Raw genomic sequence first — 11167 nt, 5'->3', positions numbered from 1 at the left:
CTGACCAGGGTCCTATATAGCTTCCACATTACCTCCCGGCTCCTAAATTCAAGTCCACGGTTAATGAAGGCCAATACACCGTATGTTTTTTTAACCACAGAGTCAACCTCCGCAGCTGCTTTGAGCATCCTATGGACTCGGACCCCAAGATCCCTCTGATATTCCACACTGCCAAGAGTCTTACCACTAATACTATATTCTGCCATCATATTTGCCCTACCAAAATGAACCACCTCACACTTATCTGGGTTGAACTCCGTCTGCCACTTCTAAGCCCAGTTTAGCATTCTATCAAAGACCCACTGTAACCTCACACATCCCTCCATACTATCCACAACTCCTTCAAACTTTGTGTCATCAGCAAACTTACTAACCCATCCCTCCACTTCCGCATCCAGGTCATTTATAAAAATTACAAAGAGTCGGGGTCCCAGAACAGATCCCTGAGGCACACCACTGGTCACTGACCTCCATGCAGAATATGACCCGTCTACAACCACTCTTTGTCTTCTGTGGGCAAGCCAGTTGTGGATCCACAAAACAATATCCTCTTGGATCCCATGCCTCCTTACTTTCTCAATAATTCTTGTATGGTGTACCTTATCAAATGCCTTGCTGCAATCCATATACTCTACATGTACTGCCCTTCCTTCATCAGTTATCCAGATAAAGGGATCTACGTGCTGCTCACTTCCATATGATTACTCCAGTGGACGGTGGCAATCATTTATGCTTCTCTTGACAATTCGATCTGCCCGGGAGAGAGGATTAGCGACCTGCATCGTGGTTCGGTTCGCTGGGGCTATTGTGCATCTTTGGACCCATTTATTGTCAGTCAACAAACCCCAGCGACACCCACAGGGCAAGCATCACCATGGGTCAATTCTACAGAGGCAGCTAAGTGAAGTGCCCTGTGAACTCTGATGAAAATTTACACATTTGTAATAATCTTCTTCTTTTTCTTCTGAACAGAAGTCATTCGTTGTTCTCGGCTTTATCTGCACACGCGTTGCCACTTTCTCCAGGATTCACCTGTGCACGCGCTGCAGGGAGCTACACCGAGTTCCGGGTCAGCCCGCTTGTAAAGGCGAACGTCAGCAACTGTTACCAGTTGGGCAACGAAGAAACAGCACCAGGAATACAGTCTCTTGGAGATAACCACGTGTACATAACAACAGCAAAATAACAGTACATTTCACTTTCATCCATGTGCTCATTTACTGGAAATAAGTGACCGCTGATCAGCGCTTACTCTCTTCACGTTTCCCCCGCAATCACGTTTACTTCACATATGTCTCAATTGTTTCTCCTTACGGAGTAATGAAAACCCCTCTTAGAATTACAATTCCCTGGATATGGTTTCATCAGCCAGAGTTTTAATTACATCCAGCTACCGGATTCACCATGAGAAAGGCAGATCTGACCAGGATCTCAGCACCTTCACGTTCCCTCTCACCAAAAACATCACACTCTCTTGTCAATTCAACTCAATTCAATTCAATAATTGACTCGTTAACTTGAGCCTGACAGGGTGGCCTTGTCCTATTGATGTGCACTCAATGCCTCTGGACACTCAGAGATTGTGGTGAAGTACAGTCAGCCCTTACCTCTGATGTAACCAGACGTTGTTAAGTACGGTCCTGGATACCATAGACTCACGGTCCCAGGTGAGCGACCAACCTGCTCACTCGGCACGGGAGTTCAGGTTGACCAGCCAATGCCTGGACTGCTCGGTTAAGTAGAACTGGTCGCTCAGAACAGATTTGCGTGCAAGTCTGACAAGCTGTCTTATTCTTCACCCATCCCTTCCAATGGGGCGAAGGTTCTCTGCTAGATCACCGAGAATTTGATCTGCCCACCCCAGATTCTGAGCTCCGCCAGGACTTTGACCGGGGATGGCCGGGGCAGGACGACTTTTAGCTCAATCATTCCTTACCTGTCCCAAGACAGAGAGCTGCCGGATGTCTATTTACTCCCACTGCAACTGCGAACAAGTTCGGTCAATGCACACACACACAAAATGGTGGAAGAACTGAACAGGCCAGGCAGCATTTGAGTTACTCCAGCATTTTGTGTGTATGTTGCTCGGATTTCCAGCATCTGCAGAATTTCTCTTGTTTGTAACAAGATTGGTTAAATGTTTTCTCAGTACTTTTGGTTTCTGGGAGCTCATTAATATTCATTTCTTGACATTGTCATTGAGAGATTATTGCAAATTCAATCCTAGCCCTTGCTGCATCAAGCTCAGAAACACAAGCTAATTACTGTATAAACCAGCAGTTTTTCTTTTTCACAACCAGAACTTGCTGATCCACACCTACGGGAAACATTTGTGGAATCTGACTCTTCTTAAAAAGATAATTACAAGTTTTAATGAAACTGATATATATATATATCAAGTTTAAGAGCCATGAGGTAATGTTCTGGTCACCTGATTACAGGAAGGATGTGGATACTATAGAGGGAGTGCACAAGAGACTTACAAGGATGTTTGCCTGGATTGGAGAGCATACCTTATGGGAATAGTGTGAGTGAACTTGGCCTTTTCTCCTTGGTGACGGAGGATGAAATGTGACCGGATAGAAGTGAATAGGATGATCAGAGGGATTGATCGTGTGGAAAGTCAGAGGATTTTTCCCAGTGCTGAAATACCTATCGCGAGAGGGCACAGTTTTAAGGTGCTTGGAAATAGGTACAAGCGGGGATGTCAGAGGTAAGTTATTCACACAGACTGTGGTGGTTAACTGGAATCCACTGCCAGTGACAGTGGTGGAGGCAGATACAATAGGGTCTTTTAAAAGCCTCTTAGCTAGGTACATGGAGCTTAGAAAAATAGAGGGAAATGTGGTAAGGTAATTCTAGGCAACTTCTAGAGTAGGTTACATGGCCTGCACAAGATTGTGCACTGATGGGCCTGTAATTTAGTATGGGGAACAAGAAAATGGTAGACGAATTGAACAGGTACTTTGGATCTGTCTTCACTAAGGTAAACACAAACAATCTCCCAGCTATAATAGTGGCCAAAGGACCTAGGGTAATGGATGAACTGAGGAAATTTATATTAGGCAGGAAATAGTGTTGGATAGACTGTTGGGTCTGAAGGCTGATAAGTCCCCGGGACCTGATGGTCTGCATCCCAGGGTACTTAAGGAGGTGGCTTTAGAAATCGTGGACGCATTGGTAATCATTTTCCAATGTTCTATAGATTCAGGATCAGTTCCTGTGGATTGGACGGTGGCGAATGTTGTTCCACTTTTCAAGAAAGGTGGGAGAGAGAAAACAGGGAAATATAGACCAATTAGCCTGACGTCAGTGGTGGGAAAGATGCTGGAGTCAATTATAAAAGATGAAATTACGACATATTTGGATAGCAGTAACAGGATCGGTCTGAGTAAGCATGGATTTACGAAGGGGAAATCATGCTTGACTAATCTTCTGGAATTTTTTGAGGATGTAACTATGAAAATGGACAAGAGAAAGCCAGTGGATGTAGTGTACCTGGACTTTCAGAAAGCATTTGATAATGTCCCACATAGGAGATTGGTGGGCAAAATTAGAGCACATGGTATTGGGGGTAGGGTACTGACATGGATATAAAATTGGTTGGCTGACAGGAAACAAAGAGTAGTAATTAACGGGTCCCTTTCGGAATGGCAGGCGGTGACCAGTGGGGTACCGCAGGGTTCAGTGCTGGGAACGCAGTTGTTTACAATATATATTAATGATTTAGATGAGGGAATTAAAAGTAACATTAGCAAATTTGCCGATGACACAAAGCTGGGAGGCAGTGTGAAATGTGAGGAGGATGTTATAAGAATGCAGGGTGACTTAGACAGGCTGGGTGAGTGGGCAGATGCAGTTTAATGTGGATAAATGTGAGGTTATCCACTTTGGTGGTAAGAACGGGAAGGCAGATTATTATCTAAATGGAGTCAAGTTAGGAAAAGGGGAAGCACAACGAGACCTAGGTGTTCTTGTACATCAGTCACTGAAAGCAAGCATGCAGGTACAGCAGGCAGTGAAGAAAGCTAATGGCATGCTGGCCTTCTTAACAAGGGGAATTGAGTATAAGAGCAAAGAGGTCCTTCTGCAGCTGTACAGGGCACTGGTGAGAGCACACCTGGAGTACTGTGTGCAGTTTTGGTCTCCAAATTTGAGGAAGGACATTCTTGCTATTGAGGGAGTGCAGCGTAGGTTCACAAGGTTAATTCCCGGGATGGCGGGACTGTCATATGTTGAAAGATTGGAGCAACTGGGCTTGTATACTCTGGAATTTAGAAGGCTGAGGGGGAATCTGATTGAATCATATAAGATTATTAAGGGATTGGACACGCTGGAGGCAGGAAGCATGTTCCTGCTGATGGGTGAGTCCAGAACCAGAGGCCACAGTTTAAGAATAAGGGGTTGGCCATTTAGAACAGAGTTGAGGAAAAACTTTTTCACCCAGAGAGTGGTGGATATGTGAAATGCTCTGCCCCAGAAGGTTGTGGCGGCCAAGTCTCTGGATGCTTTCAAGAAAGAGATGGACAGAGCTCTTAGAGATAGCAGAATCAAAGGTTGTGGGGATAAGGCAGGAACACACACACACACACACGCACATATATATAGTTACAAAATACACGTGGACTAAGATGTTAACTGTCCTGTGCTATCACCAGTGGATTCATCAGTTGATCTGCCACCTGTCTTCAGGAGTTCAGCCTGCTTATGATCAAGACTCCCTCGAGGTGGTGGGCCAGCAGTGCTAAAGCACCACCTCCCACTGGTGAGCTTAAAAACTTGGCATCTGCCTCTATCACAGTTGTTGGTCACTTCCATCCAACAGATAGTCAGCTCTTCAGGTGTCTATGCAACTACTGAAGAGTTTGCAAAAGATGGATACACTGTCCGACAATCTGCCCCTCTGGACATAGTTGGTCCACACCCATGCTGATCCTTTCTCTGCTTCTTCAGCTACAGCCCTGCTGGTTGACTTGATCTCTCTTCTAGTGAAGCCAAGGTCACGCAGCCACTTCTGGAGAGTGAACGCAATAAACCCACGGCAGCCTACTTCGAATGGATAGCATGAAACCTTCCACCCTCTGTCTCTGCACTCTGATCTTAATTCTGCATACTTGGTTAAATTGCGCTCATGGGCTTCATCGACGTGTTTTCCCAGGAGACTGTGAGTTCACCAATAACCACTTCTCTACTGGTGTCAGACCATATGATTATATCTGGACGCAACACTGTGAAAGCTATTTGTATATATACAGATACATGTACAGATGATGAGTGTTTAAGGTAAAATACAACTCTGGAAACTCTCAAAATCTGATAGCAATTTTAACAAGTAGACACTCAGACTGCAGACATTGGTGAACTTTCCTTTCTATATCTTTATATTTCTATTGATTTTTCCCCCTGTAACAGAAGTATTTAAATACAGTATTAAATTAGCTTTGTTCACGGTTGAAGGTGAGCGCGAAATTTCAGCAGAGAAGCCGCTCCCTGCTCTGAGGAATGTCTGCGAGTCGGAATCTGCTCTGCAAACAGGCAGCAGCTTACACACAGAAAATCGTGCTGTGAGTTTCACAGAACAGAACAGCCATCCCAGCTCCTCACTCATAACTACTAAATGACCCTCGCCTGATTGTCTGGTATGAAGTTAGAAGAAAACGACATGAAAATATACCCACATGGAGACTAAGCATTCTTGATGAATTAAGGTGAGAATAATTCAGCTTCTGATGTTTATTTCCAGTCGACACGTTGCCTATGTTTTGGATCAGTGATCAAGAAGATTTTCACAAACGAGAAAATGTTGCAGATGCTGGAAATCCAAGACTCACACACAAAATATTGGAGGAACTCAGGAGGCCAGGCAGCATCTGGGAAAAGAGTGAACAGTCGATGTTTTGGACTGAAATCCTTCGGCAGGACTCCTTTCCTAGATGCTGCCTGGCCTGCCGAGTTCCTCCAGCATTTTCTGTGTATTTCAAGAAGTTATTCACTCTATTTTGTCTCTTCTGGTGGTCGTGGTATTTGTGTTCTTGCAGTTTCCTGTCTGCACGATAGAGATTTTCCACAATTTATGTCAAGGTTAAAAACTTCTCGAATCAAGGGTTATGATTTCAAAGCAAGCATGCGATAAGCTGTTTGGCCAACACGGCTTCTGTTTCTAAACCTTGTCATTTCAGATGAATGCATGTCGTTTTTCTCTTCGTGACTGTGTTTATTGTTGGTCTTTCAAGGTGCTTTCCTCAACATTCTTTAGACATAAAGATGTTGATTTTGTTCAAGGCCTCAATACACAGCAAACAGTGTGTGTGTGTGTGTGTGTGTGTGTGTGTGTGTGTGTGTGTGTGTGTGTGTGTGTGGCAGGGGGGTGGAAGTTGTGATCAGTTACAGAAAGTGGCAGGCGGCATTGTGGAATGAAAGCCATTATTTCATTGTGTAAGGCAGGAGGCTCGATGGGCTGAGTGGCCAATTTCTGCCTGGTATGTTCACAAGAAAAGCTCTGACTACAGAGTTACTGTAATCTAATTTAATGAGTACGGACCAAGGCAAATAACCTACTGTTGAGCCAAAACCAAACATTGCAGTAAATCATCCAGATCGTTGACAGAGACGACAAGCAACAATGAACCCCGCACCCAACACCGCTGCACCCCACGAGTCACTGGTCTCCAGTCAGGGAGTCAAACCATCTTCCACCGCTTACTGGCTTCTCCCGTGAAACCAATGTCGAAGCCAATTTACCACCTCATCCTGAATGCCAAAATGCCAAACCCCTGAACCTTCTTGACTAAAGTCTCCCACGTGGGACTTTGCCAAATGTCTTGCTAAATTATATTAAACTATATATTTTTTAATTCTGTAAATTAACTGTTCTTTCTCCCAGAGCAGTAAGTGTCACGTTGTTTCCATCTGGTAACTGACTAAAAACGTTCTTGCACATTATACTTTCACTGCTCTGGGGAGAAATTAACCGTGAAAGGTTTGAAATGGGGGTGAAGTTATGAAATATGAAATTGCGTAGTTGTGCTGTTGCCCAATGCCCAGGAGCTGATAACCCCAGGGCTGCTGTAGCACCTTCCACACTGTAAGTGTCCTCTCAGGGTAGTGGAGTGAGTCTGCTTCAAAAAGCCTCGGATATCCCTATGAACACAGCCCCAAATCGGCAAGGCCCAGAGTCCGGCTCTGTGGAAAGTGAAATGAGAAAGATGGTTTCCCATCTCCAATGAACTGAGCAGTGGCATTACTGCCCCACGGTGGCTGTGACTGGGTCCCAGGGGTGGGGAATGTCATCTTTGTCCGTCTATCTGCCCAGTTTGTTATTGGGGAACAGAGAAGAACACAGGAACTGGATCTTCCGCCCAATGGACCCAATTGGAATAAATCCCCGAAGAGTCATCAGATCTGGATGTCATATTGCAGGCATAGGTCGTGAACATTGTTGGCATTGCGGCAGCAGTACAATGCAATATATGATAATAGGGGGAAAAAACTGCATTACAGTAAGTATCTGTTACTAAACGTTAAATTAAATAAGTATTGCAAAAATAATTTCAGTGAAGTAGGATCATGGGTTCCATGTCAATTCAGAAATTGGATGGCAGAGGGAAGGGAGCGATTCCTGATTCGTTGAGTGTGTGCCCTCAGTCTCCTGTACCACCTTCCTGGTGATACCAATGAGAAGAGGGCATCTCCTTGGTGAAGAGATCCTTAATGATTGACGCTGCCGTTTTGAGGCATCGCTCCATGACGATGTCCTGGATGCTACGGAGGCTACTGCCCATGATGGATCTGACTGAATTCTCAACTTTCCTGGGAGAATTTCGATCCTGTGTAGTAGCTTCTCCACTTCCCCCACCCCACCATATCAAGTGATGTGCAGCCAGTTAGAACAATTCTTATGGTACAACCGTAGAACTCTGCAAGTCTTTGGTCACATCTCAAGTCTCATCAAACTCTTAATGAAATATAGTCTCTGCCGTTCATTCTTTGTAACTGCATCGATGTGTTGGGCCCTGGATAGATCCTCAGAGATGTTGACACACTGGAACATGAAGTTGCTCACTTTTTCCACTGCTGACTGATCAGTGATGATTGGTGTGTGTGCGCCCTCATCTTACTCATTCAGAAGTGCACAATTAGTGTGTTGGTCTTCCCGATGTTGAGTGCAAGGTTGTTGCTGCAGCACCGATCACCTAGGTGATATACCTCGCTCCTGTTTGCCTTCTCGCCATCTGAAAATCTGCCAACGATGGCAGAGTCATTAGCAAATTTGTCACTGGCATTGGAGCAGTGCCTAGCTGCATAGCCATGGATGCAGAAAGAGTAGTGCAGTGGGCGAAGCACATATCCTTGAGGTGCACCAGTATTGATTGTCAGCGATGTGCAGGCATTATTTCCGACCCGCACAGATTGTGGTTTTCCAGTGAGGAAATGGAGGATCGAGTTGCAGAGGGAGGTAGAAAGTCCCATGGGGTTGAGATTTTTGTTCAGAACTGTAGAAATAATTGCGTCAAATGCTGAGCTCTAGTCGAGAAACAGCGGTCTGATGTAAGAATTCGTATTGTCAAGGTTATCCAAAGCTGCGTGAGGAGCCGAAGAGATCGCATTGTGACCTATTGTGGATACAGGCAAATTAGAATAGGCCCAGGTCGTTGCTGAGAGAAGAGCTAATTCTAGCCATCGCAAACCTCTCAAAGCACTTCATCACAGTAGTTGTAATTGCTGTGGACGATAGTCTTTAATGCAACTCACACTGCTCTTCTTGGGCACTGGTATCACTGTTAGCCTTTCAAGGGATGTGGAAACTTCCAACTGCAGCAAAAATGACCCCATCTCCGAAACATTCATAGAATACAACTCCTGTTGTTCTGGGGTGGCTGAAATCCCTTGTAACTCTGTGTGACGATAGCATCCACCACATCCTCTCTCTCCCGAAATCGATGGAAACACAAAATTTTCCCATGATCTCATTAGTGCCCCAGGATTAGTTTCAGTAAGGGTCTCTAGTAATGCCAAGAGTGTCCCAAGATGGTGTGCAGAATGGCACATGGTAATGCTATTCAAAGACCCAAGTAGGGCTCGGTCTCAGACACCAGTAATCCCATCAGTGTCCCCGGATAGGGCGCAGAATGGGACCCCAGTAATCAGATTCATTATCTCAGGGGTGAGGTTATGCAGAGCGAGAACCTGTTTGGCTATGTAATGAGGTCGATACATCAGGACTGTTTACTCCTGTCCCTGTTGCAGCCTGTCTGTTTAATGTTAATTTAATAAATATCTCAGCAGTTGACTCTGGATCTGCGTCATATTTGGTCACGCTGCTGCACTGTAATTCTATATCAATGCAGAATGACGGTGATAACTGGGAACAATTTAACTCATTATTGTTAATTTGTTAATGATGGTGAATTTAAAGTCTGGAAGAAAGTGTTGAAGTCGAATGGGTCAGGGACAGTGGAAGCGGACAGATCAATTGTCTTTGCTCCTGTAACGTGCTTGGAGATGGAGGCTGCCATTTTGTGGAACTGTTTTACATGCACCACTTTGTGAGAGAAAGTTGCTTTTTTTCTGTGTTTAAAATAGGCACAACAATGCTTCAGGTCATCTACTAAACTAGAGATCCTTTCCAAAGAAGGTATTTGTGAGGTGTTCTTTGATATAATACAATATGCAGTTTTCTGAATGCTGGGGATGGTGGCAGCCTAATGTGATTCGAGCTGATTACTGAAGAGAATGCATTACGTTTCCCTCCCTAGTTATCCTCCTGCTCTTGATAAATGTATTGACTGCCTTAGGATTCACCTTAATCCAACTTGCCAAGAATTTTTCATGACCCCTCTTGGCTTTCATAATTCCCTTTTTTAGTTATTTTCTGGTGTCTTTATACTCCTCATGTGTTTTGTTTGATCCTAACTCTGAAGCTTTATATAGGTTTCCTTTTCCTTCCTGACCAAATTTATCACCTCCCTGGCCATCTGATGTTCTCGTGCCTTTTCACCCCTGCCCTTTCTTTTCACAGGAGCTTTTGATAAATATGAAAAGTTGAATGATTCACACAGTAAGGAGGAGAGTGATGGGGTGATCAGGGGGAGGGGAAGGGCAGGGTGAGTGTGTGAAAGGTGGAGGGGGGAAGTTGAAATTGTGTGGGGGAAGGAGAGAGAGGGGGAGACGGGGGAGTGAGAGATGGGGAATGAGGGGAGAGGCAAGTGAGGGGGAGGGAGGAACAGAGAGAGGGGGAGTAAGAGTGATACATATGGAGGGAAAGAAGGGGAAGAGGGTCAAAGAGAGGGAGTGAGGTGGGGAGAGGAAAGCAGGGTGAGAGAGGTCTATAAAGAGGGGCGAGGGGATGGAGAGGGGGAGCGGTATGGAGAGGGAATGGAGGGGCAGAGAGAGAGGAACAAAAAGGGAGAGTGGGGAGAGTGACTGAGAGGCTGAGAAAAAGTGAGTGAGAGGGATGGATGGATGGTGAGAGGGTAATGGGAGGCGTACAGAGAGGGGAGTGGAATGGGGGAGAGGATGAAGGAAAGAGGCAGAGAGAGATGAGCGAGAGCGCAGAAGGAGTAAATAGTGGGGAGAGTGAGGAAGTGACAGGGAGCAGGAGATAGGGTTAGGGAGAGTAGGAGGGGAAGTTGGAGTAAATGGTCTCAAGGAAGTGGTGAGTGAGTGGGATGTCGAAGGAGGGTGCACAGGAGGCGTCGAGGAGGAATGTGTGAGTGAGAGGAGCAGGGAATAAGGAAGCGTGTGACTAGGTTGACAAGGAGAGACGGATGAGTGAGATGGGTGGTGAGGTGGGAGGGTGGTGGGCTGTACAGTGAGGAGGAAAGGTGACCGATTTGGGCGGCGAGGAAAGACGGGCGAGTGAGAATGACATCAATGACAGAGCAATGAAGGAGACGGGATCGAGGCAGAAAAAGTGAAGGTGTGGGTGCGGAGGGGTAGGAAGGTGAGTTCTGGGGGGGATGATGAGAATGGACGGCGAGGTCTACGGGTGATGAGTGAGGTGAGTTGGGAGGGGTGAGGGAGAATCAGGGAGAAGAGAGCAGGGTGAAGAGCGGTGGTCCCGGTCTCAACTCCCACACGGGGATTTTTCCGTAAACAATTCCCGGTCTTTGAATCTTATCGTGCACCATTCCTGGTCTCCATATCCCACACTGGCTGCTTTACTGCG

At 45.7% G+C, this 11167-nt stretch overlaps 1 protein-coding gene across 1 annotated transcript in view; it reads left to right on the top strand.

Annotated features, from left to right (window-relative positions):
• Window positions 1-5635: 5635 nt before the first annotated feature.
• Window positions 5636-11167, top strand: part of LOC140206800 (NACHT, LRR and PYD domains-containing protein 3-like) — a 53456-nt gene continuing 47924 nt past the window's right edge. Inside the window, exon 1 of the mRNA XM_072275029.1 lies at window positions 5636-5708. The gene's annotated coding sequence lies outside the window, so the exon portion shown is untranslated. The remainder of the gene's footprint in view (window positions 5709-11167) is intronic.

Source organism: Mobula birostris, chromosome 13, assembly GCF_030028105.1.
Source record: "Mobula birostris isolate sMobBir1 chromosome 13, sMobBir1.hap1, whole genome shotgun sequence".
NCBI classification, from domain to species: Eukaryota; Metazoa; Chordata; class Chondrichthyes; order Myliobatiformes; family Myliobatidae; genus Mobula; species Mobula birostris.
The sequence above is the reverse complement of the archived record's forward strand: the minus strand, read 5'-3'. Positions and strand labels throughout refer to the sequence as shown.